Below are 20,716 nucleotides of genomic sequence, written 5' to 3'. Positions count from 1 at the left end.
CTGTCTGGAGTGGGAGAATCATGGTGACTCCCTGACTCAGCTTCTTTCTCCCAGCATTCCGTTCTGTTTACTCCGCCTACCTAAGGGTTGGCCTATCAAATGGGTCTAGGCAGTTTCTTTATTAATAAGAAATCACTCCCACATCATTTCCCCTTTTTCTGTTTAAACAAAAAAGAAAGGCTTTAACTTTAACATAGTAAAATTACATATAGCAAAACAGTTATCAAGCAAGAATTACAGTTACAATATTTATATCTCTTTTACCTTTTATCATAACTAAGGAAAACTATAACTATAACTATCTATTCATTCTTCAACTCCATCAAAGACTCCAGAAGGATATAATACTACCTAAGTAAACAAGAAATAAGAAAACTCTAGAAATGACAGAGACATCTCGCTGCCTGGACAGTCACCCAAAGTTCTTTTGTACGGTTGGGGCATCCATCTTCAGCCTTCAGGCCCATAGTATCCAGCAGACATTTCCATGAAGCAGGAAATTTCAAAGACAGTTCAGTCACTATCTGCTGTGTCCTGCAGAATGTCTCGCAGACTCTTTCATGAGTCATGAACCCCAAAAGACCGTCTCACCTTTAGGCAAGTTCAGCAGTCCTCTCTCTGAGGGTTCTCTGTGTCCATTTTATGCAACAGTCCAAGCAAGAGCAGTTTCTTGCCCAAATGGCTATCAAACTCCATAAGGATCCTCTTCGATGTCCATCTTCCTCTCGAAGTAGATTGGTGCCGCCAGGAGCAGATATGTCTCATTGTCATGAAAAGTCCTAAGTTATTAAAATATTTTAAATGCCATATTCTGCAGCCTTTGAGAGATATGAAGAATGCCTATCTGAAATATATCTCTATATATCTAGAAAATCTAAGTAACATGACTACAAACTTGACTATTATTTATGATTATCCATCAACAACCTATATTTCCTAATTATACATTACATTTTAAAAATGAACTAGACAATCACAACACCTTATTCAAGATCAGAAATACATACACATATAACAAAATTGGCCTTAAAATCCACACCAATGCAAATTATTCATACCTATATCATTTCCCCCTTTAAATGTAAAAGAACATTTACAAACAATATTTTGGGAACATGGGCGCAGTTTTTTCTCTCCAAACTGCTTCCTGCTGAATGGGGGCGTCGTTAATTAGGTCTTTCATGGTATAACCTGTGTGCTAGTTTCATCTCAGTTGGCAGTTGAGCGAAGCAATTTTCTGAAGATGTTCACAACAACCTTTCAGGAGGGCGTGGTCTATCATACCAAATTGGAATAGAAGAAATCCACAGGGTCTGGTCCTCTGTGAAAACAAAAGAAGACCCTCTCCAAAGCATCATATTCTTAGACCCAAATTTTGAAATCGTAATACCCTTATATCCATTCTGGTTTAGCTTGGCAGCCCATGTAATGAAATGTCTCTCTGTACTTAGCTCCTTTACAGTCAAAAATTTTAAAGAAAGCACAATGTACATAATCCAGACTCTCTGTGAATTTTCCATTTTTACGTGGCTTATTTTTTTTAATCTCTTAACTATCTGTACTCTGTCTGTTTAAAGACTTTACCTTTTTTTTTAAACCATTAACTTTATTTTCTATATTTTTTTTTCTCTCTCAAGCCTATGTACATTCATCCAACAGTGTGGTCTTTTATGTCTGAACCTGTTTTATTGTGAATCTGTAACATTTTTTTACTCTCCAGGAGCATTTTTTAAAATGTTAAGCAGTTCTTAAAAACTTAAGTTGCGCCATGTACAGGTAATATGGAACCGCCTGTGTCCTGCCCAGTTGAAAACCTTAACTGCGCTGTTTTTATGGTAATTATGGTAGTTCCTGCCTGAGACCAGCACAGTTCAGCATGGCAGAGCTGAGCCAAGCCGCTCCTGCCTCAGAGCCATTTGGTGCCCCTGAGCCACACACAGTTACAGGCACACAGCAGTCCACATTGCCATCAAGCAAGCCGTAGAGCTTTACTCCAAAAGCTCCATTCAAAAACTCTGTCTCCCACAGGAGCCAGACAGAGATCGCAATGGCGGCACAGCCCAGAAAGTCGGCATTTTAAAACAGCCAGTTTTTTCCTGCTGCTGAGTCAGGACAATTTCTTTGCGGCACGCAACCCACAAACAGCAAAAAGCTGTCTTAAATTCTCTCTCTCTCTCCTTTTTAAGCCCTCTCAGGTTTTACGTGGAGTTCATTAGCACGTTGGGTGCCACTCTGTTGAAATATGGAGCGGCGGGCTGTGTCCCGCCACCCGGCTAGCTTTACATGTGTGCATACACACACTACACACCAGGTGTGGTGGAAATAGCCTCCCTGCTGTGCTTCAGGAAAAGTGACAGTTTTTGTGTGAGTGGCAGTTCCCGGAATTGGGACCCTGATATTTTTGGTATTGTTTCCCTGGTGACACTTTGATCTTACTCTAGGGAAACCGTGTCAGACTTGTGACTTCCACAATTACAAAATAACAGACTTGGTGGTTCATTAAGGCAGTGGTAGAAAACTGTCGTTACTGAGTATTTTCTAAACTTTTTATCCCTTCGGGAAGTGAATGGTCCAGGATGCTTTAAATATATATTATCATAACCTAGCAAAAATTGTTATGGGTAATGATGGAGATTTTTATCAAAGCCACTGGGGATACTTGCAGAGAAAAGATGATTTGAAAGGTGAGGGGCTAGGTTTTAAATGTATTAGATTTGAAGTGCATAGTGGGATCCACCTTCCCTGTAAATTAATCTAGAAATTTACTAGCTACATTGGAATTTTTGTTCAATCAGTAAAGCAGAAGAAATAGTTATTCTGCTCTAAAACCTTCCAGACCAGTGGTCCTCAACCTCCCTAAAGCTGAGACCCTTTAACACAGTGGTCCTCAGCCTCCCTAACACTGAGACTCTTTAACACAGTGGTTCTCAGCCTCCCTAACACTGAGACCTTTAACACAGTGGTTCTCAGCCTTTTTATTGCTGCAACCCTTTAATATAGTTCCTTGTGTTCTGGTGAACCCAAAGATAACATTATTTCGTTGTTACTTCATTAGGGTAATTTAGGTACTGTTATAAATCATAATGTAAATATTTTTGGACATAGAGGTTTGCCAAAGGGGTTGAGATCCACAGACTGAGAACCATCATCCCAGACTGTGTTGGAGGTTAAACAAAAAAATTAACCAACTAACCAACCAGCAAAACAAAACAAAACAACAAAAACCCCACAGCTGTTTAAATTGCCCTTCTGGCAGATGGAAGCCACAGTTTTTGTATATTTCCTTTAAGGAGTCAGTTTTTACTGGAAGAAATTGCGCATATTTACTGTGCTTAGAGAAAAACCTGTCTTGTGAGCTCTAGGCATGTGACAATACATTTCTACCCTGGACCAGCCGACTGTTTAAAAAAAGTTAACTAGTTTGCAGCAATGATGTTGAATATCACAAGTTACTAAAAAATGTCTTTTTTTTTTATGTTATTGTTCTTAAGCATGTTGTTTTAGTCAGGGAGGGTAGTTTCTGCCTGTAATCTCAGCACTGGGAGAGCAGAGGAAGACTGCCACAGTTTGAAGGTTGAGCCCAGACTGGTTTACACAGAGCTTTTAGGGAGTGAGAGCTGTATTTCAGAAACAAAAACAAAAATCCCCAAGTTCCTGTTTGGTTCCTGTAAAACTTTTTTTTTCACCAAGAACAAACAAGCAGAACACCCGCGTGTGTGATAATACTTTCCGGCGCGTAGCACACGTCCGCGGAGTGTGTTTTTTTCTGTTGTTTTGTCTGTCAACTTGAATGTCACAGGAACCTTCTCAGGTCACAGTAGATGTTACTGTTTATGATTGACATTTGTGTCAAGAATTTAACTTTGTCAAATTCTTTGTTCCCTTACTCCTTTGAGATTTCTGTCTTTTGCCTGTTAATTGTTCTGCTTGTCCATACATAGTTGTGTTAATGATTACGGAGGTCTGTAGAGGAGAGAGGGAACAGGAAAATTCATGTGCTTCAGTTAACACTGTACAAGCTGACTGTCACGTGTGAAAGCCCTAAGGTGCCCTTCTAGAGTCTGAGAGTGTGCCTTCTGTGGGCGGCTGCTGCTCTAGTACCCTGAGTAGCTCTGGGCATCTATCCACCTTTCTAAGATCAGAGTAGATGGAAAGCTGTTTGAAGGTGGATGCTGGGAACAGGTGTTAGAACTCTTCCAGGATCTGAGGGAAACCCCGGAGTACTCTAGTTTAAGCCAGACAAAAGGAGTGTTTGTGCACTAGGCGTTGTGGATGCTTTGTCTGGGCAGGTGGTAAGCCAGGTGTTAGTTGCATCCTAGGTTCTTGATGACCCTGAGCACTGCCCGCATAATTCCCATTCTGGCTTTAGGATTCTGTTTCTCTGGCCCCAGACAAAGAGGAGAAATTATAGTAATTCGGGCAAAGAATATTTGGAGAATTTCTTAGTTTAAGAAATTGGCTAATCTGAGAGTAGGGACACACACTTGAGGCAGAGGCAGGAGGATCAGGAGCAGAAGGCAGTCCTTTCATCGAGAGTTGTAGGTGTCTTCAACTGCATGGAACTCAGTCAAGGGGAGTGGGGCAGAAAGCAGCAAGAGAGAGAGAGATGTTGGCACAGCCATAACCACGCCTTGTTTTGTTTTGGGGACATAATGCTATGTAACCCAGGCTGGCTTCATCCTCCTGGCGATCTTCCAGATGACAAGCAGGTGCAGCCATATCTGGCTCAAATCTGCCACAAGTTGAGGGTTGTGGTTGAGCAGCACCCAAGCAAGAAGCTACCCTGGGGCCTGAGCTCCAGGCCTTGGAGACATTGTGTCTTTGGCTGATGGGATAAGTTCTCAGTAGAATTTGCCAGGAATCTACCTATGGTAGCAGCAGAAACAGTTGTTCTTGTAGATAATTTGTTGAAGACTTCCTTCTCCATAATTCGCAGGGGAAGCCTGTGGGCTTGGTGCACTGTGGAAGCCTGGTGCTTGAAAAGCCTGCCAAGACTGCTGCTCCAATGAAGAAGCAGAGCCTTTGCTCCTGCAGTATCTTCAGTGCCATCTGTTAAACATTAACTACTAGTTGACATCAGTATAGGAAATAGTGTATTCTTCCTTTGTCTGATCCACTGGTTCTTAACCTTCCTAATGCTGTGACCCTTTAAATATAGTTCCTTATGCTGTGGTGACCCCCAACTGTAAATTTATTTTTGTTGGTATTTTGTAACTATTATGTTTGGTACTGTTATGACTCATAATGTGAATATTTTTGGAGATACAGGTTTGCCAAAGGGGGCTGACCCACAAGTTGAGAACCACTGATCTAACTCTCAGTTACTTAGAATGAGGTAACATGCTCCTGCTCTAGGCTCTCCTTGAAACATGTCTCCATAGCTTTTGTACTGTTTGCTTCTCGGTAGAATTATGCTGAACTCCTTCTGATTAGCGGCTACTTTTTCCTTTGCATTAGGTTTTTCCCATTCACCTTAGCTGCAGCTTATTTTCTGTTTGCCTCCTGTAGACCTACATATAAACATGTGGAAATAGTCATAGTCTTAGGGCGTTATTTTTTTTTTAAGATTTATCTGTTGTTTGCATGTGTGCCTGCAGGCCAGAAGAGGGCACCAGATCTCATTACAGATGTTTGTGAGCCACCATGTGGCTGCTGGGAATTGAACTCAGGACCTCTGGAAGAGTAACTTCTTAACCTCCGAGCCGTCTCTCCAGTCCCAGGACATTACTTTTTATCATTTCCCCCACATCAGTAAGATTAAAGGCTCTCCCTGAATCAGTAGAAGGTACTACACTATCCTTGAGTTATTTTTAACAAAAAGTGTTTTATTTTATAAACAACACACGGAAAGCATTTTATCTCTCAGTACCACTTCTTGTGGCTTTTATTTTATAGTGAAGTGAAAAGAAAACCAGGATGCTGTAGCCGGTTGGTTCTGTCACTATGACCCTGAGTGAGTAGCTTTACCTGAAGAGAGGGCCAACTTTTACAGTTAAAACATCTATATGTGTATGGATGTTTGCCTGTCTGTGCACCACGTGTGTGTTGGTGTCTACCGAGGCCAGAATCAGGTGTCAGATGCCCTAGAATAGGGGTTACAGATGGCTGTGAGCCATCCGGTGGGTGTTGGGAATCAAACCTGGGTCCTCAGAAGATCAGCCAGTGCTGTAACGTCTGAGCCCTCTCTTCCATCCCAATTATATTCTCCCCTTTGTGATTATTTTTCTTGATCTGCTTTTCAGAATGTTAAGGCACTCTATTTTGGCTTGCACACACAAAGAAGTAAAATAGGTCGTAGCTTTTCCTTTGTGCTGCAGTTGATTTCAGAGTTCAAGAGAGCAGTTTCAAATGTCAATAATGACTGTTTTTGAGGTAGTAGTCTCACTTGATTGTTATTGTCACCATAGTTCAGCAACAAAGAATTCATGTGCTGGAAAAGCTCTTGGGACCTTTAGGCAGGTGGCGCGGCGATGGGCTTCTGAACGTGCTTTAGATCTGTGCTGTCCCTAAGTTTGGTGTACTCTTTATGCTTAGAGTGGTTTATAGAACTCCACTGTTGTTCTGTGAAGTCTCTGGAATTTCTTTTTTCTTTGTATTTTTATGTGTCTCTGTGTGCACCTTTTGCTGATAATAATGATCAGCTTGTGAGCTCGAGGACACAGAACTGCTGTTTCCTCTGCCTGTATTGGGTGTTCTTGCAGGTCCACGGCAGCCTTTTATACGAACTCTGAAAATTACCTACAACTTTAACTGTGTTGACGTAAACACTGCTCTTGCTTCCAAGGAACTGTAGGGTGTTTATTCTGAGTCAAATCTGAGTGATGCTGCCCATAAGTGTGGGTTTGAGCAGTGTACTCCTGTAGAGTGGCTGTTCGGTTCTATATTAACTACATATGTTGATGAGGGGAACTGGTTTAGTGGATGGGGAGAATCTTACGTTCTTAGTGTTTTGGTGGAAGCTAGTGTGCTGCTAAGTGTTGGAGCCCACAAGACTAGACAGTTAACGCACAGCTGACAGTCTAGTAGGCAGATCCACGGGAAGTGTATACGTCCACGTCCGCATGGAGCAACCTGTTTTGCAGAGTTGTGGGAACACTTGGCTTTTCCGAAGAGTCGCTATCATATCTGTAAAAACCTTGTGAAGCCCTGTTTCTTCCCTTTGAAATGGGATTTGTTCCCAAAGCACCTCAGCAGTTTGATTTCTGAGCAGGCAAGGGAATGACCTTGCTCCAGTCCACCTCACCGTGAGGCCTTGGAGCGCTGGCATTCACCCTTTGTTCTAGCAGTCAAATTTACATATAAAGTCAGTCCCACAAAATTACCTGCTAACAGACCACATAGAAATTTCTATAGAAGACAGATATTGAGCAGGAAGACAGCATGCCCCACCTTTACTAACAAACAAATACTGGGCATCCCCAAAGTTGGTTATCACCAAAGAGATTAGATGAGGAGAAGGGGTGAATCCAGGTCTCAGGGATGTTTAGTAATTTTATCTAACGGTTTGGAATGTCAGGTACTTTCCCTTGAATGCTGGCTCTTTCCTAGGTTGGGTCATCACCTCCCAGGCATCCAAGAAGGTTATTTTACTGGTGAGGACTTTGCCTTGATCATCTTTGGGGAATAACTCCTTTCTGGGCGGAAGTCCGTGTGGCCAGCGATAAGATAGAGGTCCAGGTAGTCCAGTTTCAGATCCGTGAGGTTCTTTTGAAAGACTTCCTTTAGCAGTTTTCTCTCAAAGCAGGTGGGCCACAACTGCTAAGTTTAACAGTTGATTCAAAGTTTTACGTAGTGTCAGAAGAGTGTTAAGTTGGATAAGGAGCTTGATAGCTGCCTTAGAGATTCTACTGCTGTGATGAAACACCATGGCCAAAAGCAGCTTGGGAGTAGAAGGGTTTATTTTAATCTTTCATATAATAGTTCATCATTAAAATCAGGAACTCAAGTAGGGGGTAGTAACTGGGAGACTGAAGCTGATGCAGAGACCATGGAGGGGTGCTGCTTATTGGCTTGCTCCTTATGGCTTGCTCAGCCCAGGGATGGCACCACCCACAGTGGTCTGGGCCCTCCCCCATCAATCACCAGGTGACTCTGTATCATCTTGACAAAGAAGTAACCAGCTTAAGTGTGTACACTGCTGAGTTTGCTAAATGGGGCAGCTATTGTTATTAATACAAAGCTTTTCTTTTTTCTGTTTTTCAGGAGAAGTCTATGAGATGTAAATTGTTTCCTAAATTTGGGCATCTAGCAAGTTGTGGAATCAGGGTTCTTAGTTAGATATACATTATATAATTACTATTGTTATTTTAAATGTTTGTTTTTTATTTATGTAGAATTGAGTGCTTTCTGTTAGAACATAACTCATAATGTACAGAACACACGATAGGAAGTTATAATCTGATACACTTATTCATTTAATACAGCGGTTCTCAACCCTTAGATTAGGTTGAACCCTTTGGAGGGTCAAATGATCCTTTTACAGGGGCTGACTAAGATTACCAGAAAACAGATATTGTAATTCATAACAATAGCAAAATTACAGTTATGAAGAAGCAACAGAAATATTTCATGGTTGGGGTCACCACCACATGAGGACCTGTGGCAACATTAGGAAGGTTGAGAACCACTGGTCAAATAGGAGTAGCAAATTAGTAAGGTTGCATTCCTATCGACATATAAATCTTATCAAATTCTTACCAGACTTTTACATTTGCTGAGTGTTGTAACTCTATCATAACCTGTGTAGGTTCATTTGAGATATCATTTTTTTTTGGAGCTTGATAATTCAGAAACTTTTTGTATAATAATTTTAACAGAATTTAAAAAGCAGTAGAAAAAGTGGTTTTCTGTTCAGGTTTTGCAATAACACATTGCACACAGACACACAACACACACACACAGTTTTAAGAAATGAAAAGAGCTCCAAAACCACAGAGAAACCCTGTCTCGAAAAACCAAAAAAAAAAAAAAAAGAAATGAAAAGAGTAGGTAGGGCTTGTCTCCTTACATTCGTATTGTCTACTGTTTGACTCAACCTTTTCTTACGTTAGGATGCCTTCTAATGACTCACAAAGATTGGATTTTCTATTTTCTACCTAAACACCTCTTCCTACCTGTGGTCTTGGAGAAGGCAACTGCTAGTTAGGTCAATTTGATTTGACCTTTGAGGACTCGGAATTGAGCTCAGCTTGGGTGTGTGCTCTGAGTCTTTACCGGGCATTGTTCTTGAAGCATAAATAGGAAGTCAGTTTTATTTCTTAGGTTAAAAAAAAAAGTGAAATTTTTCCTTGCAGAATGGCTCAGATATCCAAATAAAAGGCAAAGTTTAATATTTTATTATTTAGCCGGGCGATGGTGGCGCACGCCTTTAATCCCAGCACTCGGGAGGCAGAGGCAGGCGGATCTCTGTGAGTTCGAGACCAGCCTGGTCTACAGAGCGAGTTCCAGGACAGGCTCCAAAGCCACAGAGAAACCCTGTCTCAAAAAAAAAAAAAAAAAAATTATTATTTATTTATTGAAAAATTTATTTTCCTTTTTAAAATTATATTCTTTTAGAAACTAAATCACCTTCATTGAAGGCACTTTCAGAATTTTAAAGTGCACCATGAGGAGTAGTTTTGTCCACAGCTTACTGTTGCTGTGAAGACCAGTAAGATTCATACAAAATAGTTATTGTTGATGTAAAGACCAGTCAGATTCATACAAAATAGTTATTGTTGATGTGAAGACCAGTCAGATTCATACAAAATAGTTTTTCAGGTTTTTTGTTGTTGTTGTTTTGAGACAGGGTTTCTCTGTAGCTTTGGAGCCTGTCCTGGAACTAGCTCTTGTAGACCAGGCTGGCCTCGAACTCACAGAGATCCGCCACCTCAAAAATAAACAAGCATACAAATAAACAGATACAAATAAATAGCTTTGAGAAACATTTTGATTGTTTGGTGAGGGTTTTCTAAATGAATAGGATCGAGCAGAGGCATTAAACTACTGATGACACATTCATCCTGTAAGATGACCCTGATTAGCAGTTAGCTTTTAGGCCTGAAGCATTATTACTGTCTGATACCATGTTGAGCTCCTAAACGTCTGTAATTCCAGAAAAATCCAGTGTTCTTCCGGCCTCTAGGTACTTGTACTACTCATATGTCATGAGTACATACATATATGCATAAAGATAAATCTTAAACACATTATTTGTGTTTATCATTGAATATCAAGTTAATTTGATGTTTTCTGTAAGCCAGAAACAGCCTAGTCTTTGCTTTCCTTCTTAACTCTTTATAATTTGCCCATCTCAGTAAGAAAATAGTTTTCTCTGGTACAGTTGCCACCAGACTCAAAGCCGCCTTGATCCGTGATGCCAGGGACAGTAGCTCTCTGGGTGTTTGAGTGTTCTGTTTATCTCTTCCAACGTTGTGTTCTCTTGGATTCCATTCTCTTGGATTCCATTGCACTGGGGCCTGCTGAACTTGTTTCCTTTTTTGCAGAAAAGGAGCAGCTAGCAGCAGTCATTGGCTCCTCCTTCCAGGGTTCTGGGGAGGAAAGTGGGTCAGCATTCATTCTCTTCCCCTGCCCTGCTACATCTACTCTCCACCTAACCGTCCACCGGTCATCCCCAAGCAGCTCCCGAGATGCCCTACTGCTGTGTGGACCCTCAGCAGTTCATCTGTAGTCCAGATGAATTCAGTCCACGAGTCTAAATTGGGAAGAATAGCGAGTCTTCCCTAATCCCTTCAGGTGTGTGAACTGCAGCTTTGACTCCCACCCCTCCCAACACCAGAGAGAGCATGTTGAGGAGGAAACCAGCGTTTCTGTGGCCTGTAAATGGTGACTTTCTCATCAGACTCAACTGCTAAGTGCTTCAGCTGTTGAGGCCTTCGCTCTGTTACTCCTTTCCCTTTGCTTTTATTGTTTAATAGGATTTAAACCCTTCTAAAAGTTTTTCTTCTCCATGGATGAGGAAAAAAAGGCATGGATAATGCAAGTTGTGACCAAAGTAATAGAAATGCCAAGGTTGGGCAGAGGAGACCCAACTGTGTGAGACAGCAGGGAAATTAGAGCCAGAGGGTCCTGGGAAACAGTGCCCCACTCAGTGGTACAGAAATGACACCATAGAGACTTGGGGAGTTATCAGTGCCCACAGACAGGTGTCTCTTGAGGTGTATTTGACACATTTTCCTTTGAAATGATTAGTATTATTAACAAATAACCCTTTTATAGTACTGATTTATGGTACTATTTAATACTGTTCAAGTTAGAGGATTATTATTGAAACATAGTCTTTAATACAGACAGAACAGGCTTTGTTGTACTCAGTTCATGGTCCGGTTATCTAGCAGTTGGATTTTATGTCCTGCTGTGTATACATGTGATGGAGCATGATGCCTCTGGACTTTGGAAGAATGAAAATGACTTTGGATGGTATGAAACAATGTTTTATTAAGTGGAAATACTAGATGATATTGTCAGGGAGCTGATCTTGGCTTCCCTGTTAATAAGAAAACTTAAAAATGGACTTGGAAGCTTGGGGACCATTTTACTAGTGTTTGAGGTAAAACAACAGTACAGATGAGCTGCAAATCTTACAGCTGTGGAAAGGAGGAAGGTAGAAAAAAGGAAGAAAGTCATGACTTTTGAGTTAGGGTCCAAGACAGCAGGCGTGGCATGTTCTAAGTGCTTAGCATGAGGTGGGGAGAGAGAAAGAAAGGCCAGAGTGTCAGGAAAAAGATGCTTTGGCTTTTAGAAAAAGGCATAGAAAGAAAGAGAAGGAAAAATTATGCTTTCTAGATTCATAATTCCAAGTGTGGGCAAATTTGTCAGTGAATATGGCATCAGAGGGACTTTTGGGAAGTTCCAAGTTCATTTCATTTTCATTATGAGGCTAGTTACCCCTACCCCATTTTTTCATCTCCTTAGCATGTCTTCAGATAAGCCATCTTTCCTGCAGGGATGGGGGAGGTTGGGAGGTGTGGGGGGAGATAGACTCCTGGCTAAGTGATTAACAGGTTCAGTCAAGATTAAATTGTTTTGTTTTTAGAGATAGGGTTTCTCTGCATATCCCTGGCTGTCCTGGAACTCAGTCTATAGACCAGACTAGCCTGCCTACCTGCCTCCGCCTTGATTGCTGGTATAAAGGAAGGAGTACACCACCTCCGACAGATTGAGACTAAATCTTTTTCCTTACCTTTTTTTTTTCCTGCCCTTTTGCTTTGATTTTTTTTTTTTTTTCTTAGACAGGGTTTCTCTTTAGCCCTTGCTGTCTTGGAACTCACTTTGTAGACTAGGCTGTTCTCACGCTTGCCTCTGCCTCCAGAGTGCTGGGATTAAAAGCCTTTCCCACAATGCCTGGTTTACTGGATTAATCCTTAAGGGAGGACACAATACTATATAATGGTCAAAGCCTACGATGGGGGTAACATCATCAGTGACTTCCAAGATTGCCAATCCCTGTCCAGCTCTCTTGACAGTATAAGCAGAATGCTATCAGTACTGTTTAAACAGCATATAGTATGCCCAGCAAGATTGTGCAACAGGAAGAGTGTCTGGCCTTGAAAGCCGCACAGCCTGAGTTTGGTCCCTGGATTCCGCAGGTTGATGGAGAGAACCTGCTCTCAAAAGTTGTCCTCTGATGTCCCAAACATGCCACGTGGCACCCCGGCATCCACATACATGATAATAACAACAATAAAGTGAAGCGTGTAGGTGCCTAGAAAGTTAACAGAAGTGGCTCTGGAGCACTGCTGTTCACTTCTGTAGAAACGCTGTTGGAGCCAGGTCAGTCAATATTATAAAAATGTTTACATTCACTGTTTCAGGAACTGTATAATGATACACAGTAATATAATAGTGTAAAAGGAACATTACTGAAGTTCTAGTATTATTTGTGTGATCTGTTTTTTTCTGCACTAGACTCTTGTTAAATATGCATTTATTTCTAAAGAAGTTATTCTCCACATGACTTTATTATGTCCCTTATAGTTTCTCCATGTGACCTTCGATTACCAATTTTGTCTCAGTGCTTCATGAAAACCCTTTAGGAGCTAAAGCCTTAAGCCTGGAGCTCTCTGGCTTTTTTGTGTTTGTATCTTTTGACTCACACACTAGAGGGAACTCGGGTTTACCTGTTCTATAGGTATTTCTTCCACACCGATCATGAACATGCTTCTGGTTTTGCTCTAGCTGTTATTTTTGGACGGCATTTCCTGTCTGTGGTCATTGAGGAGGTTTCAGTTTCCAGTAGAGCTCCTCGCCTCTGCTCTCCTCCTACCCCGTGCTGAGGAGACTGTCCCATTAAATCAGCTGCTGTGTTTCCACAGTTCCTACTACATGAGCAGTGCCACTGCAGCCCCCTCCGACAAGGAACATCATAAAATTGTTATACTTGTCTTTGACCATTTTGTTTTTTCTTAACAGTTTTTTTTATTAAATATTTTTATTTGTAATGGGCAAGCAGTAGTTCTTTATGTCTATAGGTTGTTCTTCTTTGAATGTGAAATGTCCCCAACAGGTTCCTATTCTTAGACATTGGGTTTGCTGCTAGTAATGCTGTTTTGAGGCTTTGGAACCTCTAGGAAGTAAGGCCTACGTGGATGAAGTCTTGTCTTCCTCTAGCTCCTGCTTCTTGTCAGCCCAGTGTAGTAGCCACCTCCCACTGCTCCGGTGCCATGACTGGCCAGGATGGCCTGTACTTACTTAGGCCATGGAGTTGTTTAGAAATTAATAACAGTTATAATACACCATTTTTATTTAAAACCAGGCTATTTAATAGATCTGTTACTTCATATACTTAGTACAGAATATATGTTCATTATATTATGATTTTTCTCTCTCTCTCTAGTGTGTGTGTGTGCGTGTGCGTGTGCATGTGTGTGTGTGTGTGTGTGTGTGTAGACAAAGGACAATTTTCAGGAGTCAGTTCTTCCCCCTGTCTTTACGTGCTGGGTACTGTGGACTGACTGGCCAGTGAGAGTCGGTAGTCCTCCATGCCTGCCTCCTGTCATGTTGTAGGAGTGCTGTGGTACAGATGTGCATCTGCCTCCTATCACGTTGTACGAGTGCTGTGGTACAGATGTGCATCTGCCTCCTGTCATGTTGTACGAGTGCTGTGGTACAGATGTGCATCTGCCTCCTGTCACGTTGTACGAGTGCTGTGGTACAGATGTGCATCTGCCTCCTGTCATGTTGTAGGAGTGCTGTGGTACAGATGTGCATCACCACTTCTGACTTCTTTCCCATGGATTCTGGAGACTGAACTCAAGTTTTTAGGCTTCCATAGCAAGTTCTTTTGGTTGTTTATTTTTTGGTTTTTTTTCTTTTTTTATTTGCTGAGCCATCTTACTGACCTACATTGTTTTTAATAATACATATCATTTTATGCAGTGGGGCATTATCATTTTGTCAAATTCTTTGGTCAGTATTTTCCCTTTTCCCATGGATTTCCTCCTTAGCTCTAGTAATAAACACACTTGTAGATTCCATGTAATGTAATACCTTGCAGCATTTCTTTTCCTGTGTCTGACTCACTTAGATCGCAGTGTCCTCCATGTTTACATGTGGGAGAACAGTATTTCATTTTGAGACAAGGTCTCATGTAGCCTAGGCTACCCTCAGATTTACTATGTAGTTGAACTTCTAATCATCCTGCCCCACCTGCCAATTAGTGACATTGCAGGTATGTACCCCACACTCAGGTGGACACACACGTACCCCGTAGACCCTTTGAATACTGCGGTGCTGACTGAGAGTGCAGACACCTACTCGGGTATTGACTGCAGTTCTTTTGAATATATCTCTGTAAGTGGGACCACAGGATCATTTGGGAATTCTGTTTTCTAAGGAGCCACTAGAGTTTTTCTGAAACGACTGTATTATCTATCATTCGTGCCAGCAGTGCTAGGGCTCCTATTTCTCCATTCCCTCATCGGCACTTTTTATCTTTTTGAAAAAATAATAGTCCTTGTTACAAAGGTGAGGTGCTATCTTCCTATATGTGTTTGTATGGGTTTCTGTGCGTGCGTGCAGTGTGTGTGTGTGTGTGTGTGTGTGTGTGTGTGTGTATGTGTATGTGTGTCTGTGTTCTGGGTGTGTTTTGATAGGATCTGGCCAGATAGCCCAGACTGACCTTAAACTTGTGATCCTTTCACGTCAGCCTCCCTAGTGTTCAGGTTACAGGTCTACATGGCCTTGTAGTAATTTTGAGTTTTTCTGGGGAGTCATAGTGAACATGTACCTGTTGGACATATTTGTGTGTTCTTCTAAGAAGGCTCAGTTTGGCTCCTGTTCCTGGCTGGGTTCTTTCTTGCCCCTGAGTTGCATTCCTGGCCGTTAGTCTCCTCTCAGATGGATGGTTTGAAATGTTCTCTTTTAGTGTGTCATTTGTCTTTTCATTATCACTTTCTTTGCTCTGTAAAACTTTTCAGTGAACTCTTACTGTGCAGCTCTTGGTGGCTGGGAATATTTGCTATGTAGACCAGGCTCGATCATGGACATACATAAATGTAAAAATTAAAATCAAAGATTTAAACATGAGACTGACAAACCATAAAATTACCATAAGAAAAAAATGGAGGAACAGAACATAAGGGCTCCAACTACAATCCCAGCATTCGGGGCACAGAGGCAGGAGGATTGTTGTAAGGGATCTAACACGTTCATGTGGGTGCCTGAGCAGAACTCAGTAAACTCTTAATCATGGAGCCATCTCTCTAGCCCCTTATGGTTAAACTTTTAATCCACTTAGAAGTGACCTTTGAATGTAGTCTAAAATAAGGGCCTAATATAAATTTTTGTGTGGATACCAACTTTTCACAACAGTTTACTGAAGAGATTGTACTTCAGTGTGGTGGTGTTAACATGTTCATTGAAAATTAGTGCAAGTTTATTTCTCGGGCCCTTATGTTCCTCTGCTTTTGCCTACTGAAGCTACTGGAGTATGTTTGGAAATCAGGTCTTCTGGATTGCTCTTTCTGCTTTGCATTGCTTTCCTTGACTTTTGCCACCTTGTGATTCCATATGCATTTTAGGATTGCTTTTCTTTCATGTGTGTGAAAATAGCTTTGGAATTTGGTAGAAGTTGCATTGAGGCTGGACACTTCACCAATCCTAATCTCAGATCAGGATTCCACTCCCTTTATTTGTATGGTGCAGTTTCTCTGAGTTGGTAGACTTTCCTTCTTGCTACTGACCATCTGGCTGAGACCCTTTTCTGCACCTGGGTAGAAACTGTTGGCAGGGGAAGCTCTTCAGGTGCTAATTTATGTATTCTTGTATTCCTGGGCTCCTGACGGAAATGCGTGGTGGTGGGTGATGTCTTGTGCAGTCCCTGTGTTGTAGATTCTCATGTCTACATATATGACAGCTCTTGCACAGGCCTAGCATGTTTGCCTTCTTTAGATCCGATCCGAGCAGCTACAGCGGTCAAGGCCTGGGATCCTCTGAAGGCCTTTTGTCTTCTGACCTCAGCTCTGCATCCTGTTCCTCTTGTTCTTATCATAGCCTCTTCTGAACTATTCAGCTCCCTCTTTTAGGCTGTCAGGTACCGCCTTCTCTTTGCTTCACTGCACCGCTCACTGCTCTGCTGTCTGAGATGCCGCTTTCTTTATACCAGCCCACACGGCTAAGAAAGTAGGTAAGAGGTGGCCCCTGAAGAGAAATCATTTATAGGACCTAATGTTGCAACAGGAGGAAAGGCTCAGGAGGGTGGCTCTCAGCCAACTCTCTTAGGTCAGCCTGAGTGGCCGGCCGGCCGGCTTGTTTCTGCAGCCAGAGGAAGGATATTTGCACTAATTTAAGCAGACCTCACATGCAAATGAAGCTTTGGTTCCTATCTTCAATAACAGTAATAGTAAGCCTTTGGACAAGTCATCAGGGGAAGGTTTAGTAACTGGTGTCAGCACTCATTTGGACCCCACTGCTGAACGTTTTGAGGTGACCACCTACAACCGGATACCCCAGAGCTTTCCTGTATCCCTATGAGCAAGCTGGCTGCTTTTGTCATAAAGCCTCGTGCCCCAAATTAATCCCTCTTGCCAGTGTTTGGCTGCCTTTCCTTTTGTGGTAAAAGTCATTTTGAGCAGGTTACAATGACCATGGGTTCCTCAAGGACCCAAGGTACCAAGGGTAAGAAAACTTTTTTATTTATTTATTTTTTTTGCAACAGGGTTTCTCTGTAGCTTTGGGGCGAAGAAACTCTTTTTTTTTTTTGAAGAAACTCTTTTTTATGAAAATTAGGTCACCTGATCTTGCAGTTGACCATTAGATGTGTCCGGTGGACACACAGTCCCAGGATTTACAGTAAAAATCCTTGGTCCCTTTCCAATTTGTTTGCTGTTGGGTCCTCTTTTTGTGACCAGGACATACATAGAAGGAAAATCTTTGAAAAATTGCATTTACATGATTGCTTGGATTCATGGATAATAAGGGGAATGTGTGAGAAACAGGTCATAGAGTATACCTATACAAATCTGGGAACCAGGACCAAAGGGGAGCAACTCTGGGACTTCAGCTCAAAGTCCTCCCAGTGACTAGGTCATTAACTTCCCAATTCTGATTCACTGGACGGAAGGGTTTGAGGGGACACCGCACTGACCGACAGAAGCAGGGTAATTGTGAACAGGGTCCGAGGAAGCAGAGTCACTTGCGGTCTCATCCGGGGCCCTGGATGCCTCCCATCCTTTGCCCTGATGATCCTCTTTGAGAATGTGGAGAAGAGCAAGTCGAGCGTGGCTGTAGTGGATCCATGTGGGTCTCAGTCAACCTTGATGGCGGTAGGCGTGGTCAGTAGAATAACGTAGGGTCCCCTTTACTGAGCTTCTAGAAACTTTGGGTTGTCCTCCTAACGACATAGACCCAGTCTCCTGGGCGGGAACTATGAGGTTCAGGGGGTGCGGGGACACCAGAGCCTTAAAGTGCTCTAAGCTTAGGCCAGATTTGCTTGTGAACCTATTGAACCCTTTTGAAGGTATCCGAAAAATGATATTTTTTCCAAAGAATGATTTTGTTTAGAGAGGCTAGCATTGTACATAGTTTTATCCTTTACCAAAGGCCATGCAGAATTTTCCAAAGGGAAAGGCATTAATATTGAGAACCATTAGAAATGAAAGTAAAGGGTGATGTGGAAGTGTGGTCTGCAGTCTTGCAGTGCTGGGACTTTTGTCGAGCATCAAAGGTCGCCACGTGGGCCACAAACAAACAAACCACACATCTCTGTTGAAAAAAGGGGGTTGAGCTGTGAGTAAAGATAACTTTTGTTTGGTTAAGACCATTTTGAACAGGATAGATTTATTGATAAACTAAGAAGGGTCGATTGCCTCTTAAGCTTTGGAACTAATACTGAGGAAATCATTTTTCCCCTATCTGGTAAATGTATCATTTACAGTCAAGTCATTTGTTAAATGTTTGTAATCCAAACTACTCTTGTAAAATTGTTTGGCAAGTGCCACATTAGATACCAACAGATACTGCTTCTCTGTCTAATGTAGTCATTTAAACTCCTGTTATGAGAAGTGATTCATTCTTTGAGTACAAAATGAAAAAGTTGACAGATGTGTTGGGTATTGGGGTTGCGCAAAAATGAGGGACAGACCACCAAAGCCTATTAAACCAGAAGCACACTTTATTCTAGAAAAAGAGAAAAAATTTTCATGGGGCATCAGAAACTTACCAGCTATAGCTGTGACCATAGCCAGAGATGGGCTTGTATGGCTGTGGCCATGGGCTGTTTCTGACCTCCCCTTTTTATAGCAAGAAGCAAGCATTAGGCATGAACAGAAGAATTTTTACAATTCCAAGGTAAAACTCGGATACAATTTTTTTTAAACCAATTTCCATTAACAGGGTTTTTCAGTTAGACTAGTGTTTGTATTTAACCCATTGCTTCTCTCTGCCTCTTCCTGATGGTGTTTATCAAAGCTCTACACTCCCCTGATACTTCAGTTTTGCATAGCAGGAAGGGGTATGGAACAGTGCACAATCAAAAAGTCAGGTACATCCCATCACTTCAAAGTTAACTCAGCTCACATCAGTTGCTGGTCATGAGTGGCCAGGGGTTTTGCAGAGGGCTGCTTCAGCTATGCAGACAGAAGTGTGGAATGTAAATCAAAGTAAGCCACTGTTAATAATTAATCCTTCAGCTGCTGAGAAAGCTGCTGACAGTCTGTTCTCATTCTCCTAGGCTTACAACTTTATATTTCTTTATTTCTACTTTCCTATTTCTGGAACCTACATTTCTGTATTCTTATTCTTGGGCTTTTCAGATGTACTTAGAGATTATGTCACTTTAAAAGTAAAACAAACCTGGGAACTGGAGAGATGGCTCAGTGTTTAAGATACTTTCTATTCTTCCTAAGGACCCAAGTTTTGCGCCCATGTCAGGTGACTCACATCTACCTTTAACTCCAGCTTCAGGGGATCTGATGTCTTCTGGCTTAGCCAGGTGGTTAGGTGTTTTAGTTCGGGTTTCTTTGGCTATGAAGAGACACTACGACAATGACAACTTTTATAAAGGAAAACATTTGATTAGGACTGGCTTATAGTTCAGATGTTTACTCCATTATCGGCATGGTGGGATGCAGGCAGGCATAGTGCTGGAGAGGTAGCTGAGAGTTCTGCACCTGGATGGGCAGGTCGTCTGGAAGAGAGAGACGCTGGGCCTGGCTTGAGCATCTGAAACCTCAAAGCCCATTCCCAGTGACACACTTCCTCTAACTAGGCCACACTCTCAGTAGTTCCAGTCTTTGTGAATCTGTGTGGGACATTTTCATTCAAACACTAGCATCTTTGAGTGGAAATCTGAGTTGATCTTGATAGAGTATTTTAATACGTCATACTAAATATACTATGTAAGTTGTATACAGTCATGAGTATAATCAATTTAGAGACACTCGTGGGTCAGTTTCTGAATTGTGAATGCCAGGCAAGGAAGGAAGTGAAACTGAAAAACTTGTGTTCCCAAAGAAGTGATGCCAGCCAACCCTGGCAATATTGACCCCTGTTCTTGTTAAAGTAGGAGATCAATCTGGGGTTTCTTTGCCCTCAGAGTCACTAAGGAACCCTCTCACCAGAGGGCAGGGTCACCCTACATGGTGTCCTCATTGTTTGAAAGATGTTGAAGTATTTCATTCAGCTGTCATTTATTCAGATTCATGATGAGATGAATGGTCCTTGCCCCACCTCCATCACCCTAATGAAAAGAGGATACAGTATCCTTTTCCCACAGAGATTATTCTGTGTAGTGTTACTGCAATGAAGAGATGTCAGTCTGCTGTTAACTTCCAGAAGTCTCATTCTGGAAACCTTTATATCTTAAGCATCTAGACATTCCTTTCAAGAGTTTTTTTTATTTTTATTTTTATTTTTAAGCATTGTGTGCATGGTGTTCCAGTGCTAAACATTAAACTTGTTAATAAAAACTAATAGTGTCAATATTTATTATAACAAAATTATCAGAGCAGTGATTGTGTTTGTGCATGTGTTAAAACAGTGAATCTGGCTTTTATAATTTGGGACCGAGGCTGGCCTGGAGCTCATGAACCTTTATCCTTTGCTCTCTTAGTGGTGTAATTACAGAAAGGCATTGTCTCCATGCCTGGCTCCTTTTTGTTTTTGCATTTTATGTTTAGTGTTTAGGTAATATATATATTATTAGAATTAATATTAAATTAAATATCTTATTACATTAAATATTTAAAATGTACACCGTGTAAAATTATTAGCTTCCAAG

At 41.6% G+C, this 20,716-nt stretch overlaps 1 protein-coding gene across 4 annotated transcripts in view; it reads left to right on the top strand.

Moving 5' to 3' along the window:
* Pcmtd1 (protein-L-isoaspartate (D-aspartate) O-methyltransferase domain containing 1) overlaps nucleotides 1–20,716 on the top strand; it is a 60,488-nt gene that overhangs the window by 7,580 nt on the left and 32,192 nt on the right. The gene's annotated exons all lie outside the window — the stretch shown is intronic.

This window comes from Microtus oregoni, unplaced genomic scaffold (assembly GCF_018167655.1).
Source record: "Microtus oregoni isolate MIOR12 unplaced genomic scaffold, Mior012 000008F_ref0000371, whole genome shotgun sequence".
In the NCBI taxonomy this organism is placed as follows: Eukaryota; Metazoa; Chordata; class Mammalia; order Rodentia; family Cricetidae; genus Microtus; species Microtus oregoni.
The sequence above is the reverse complement of the archived record's forward strand: the minus strand, read 5'-3'. Positions and strand labels throughout refer to the sequence as shown.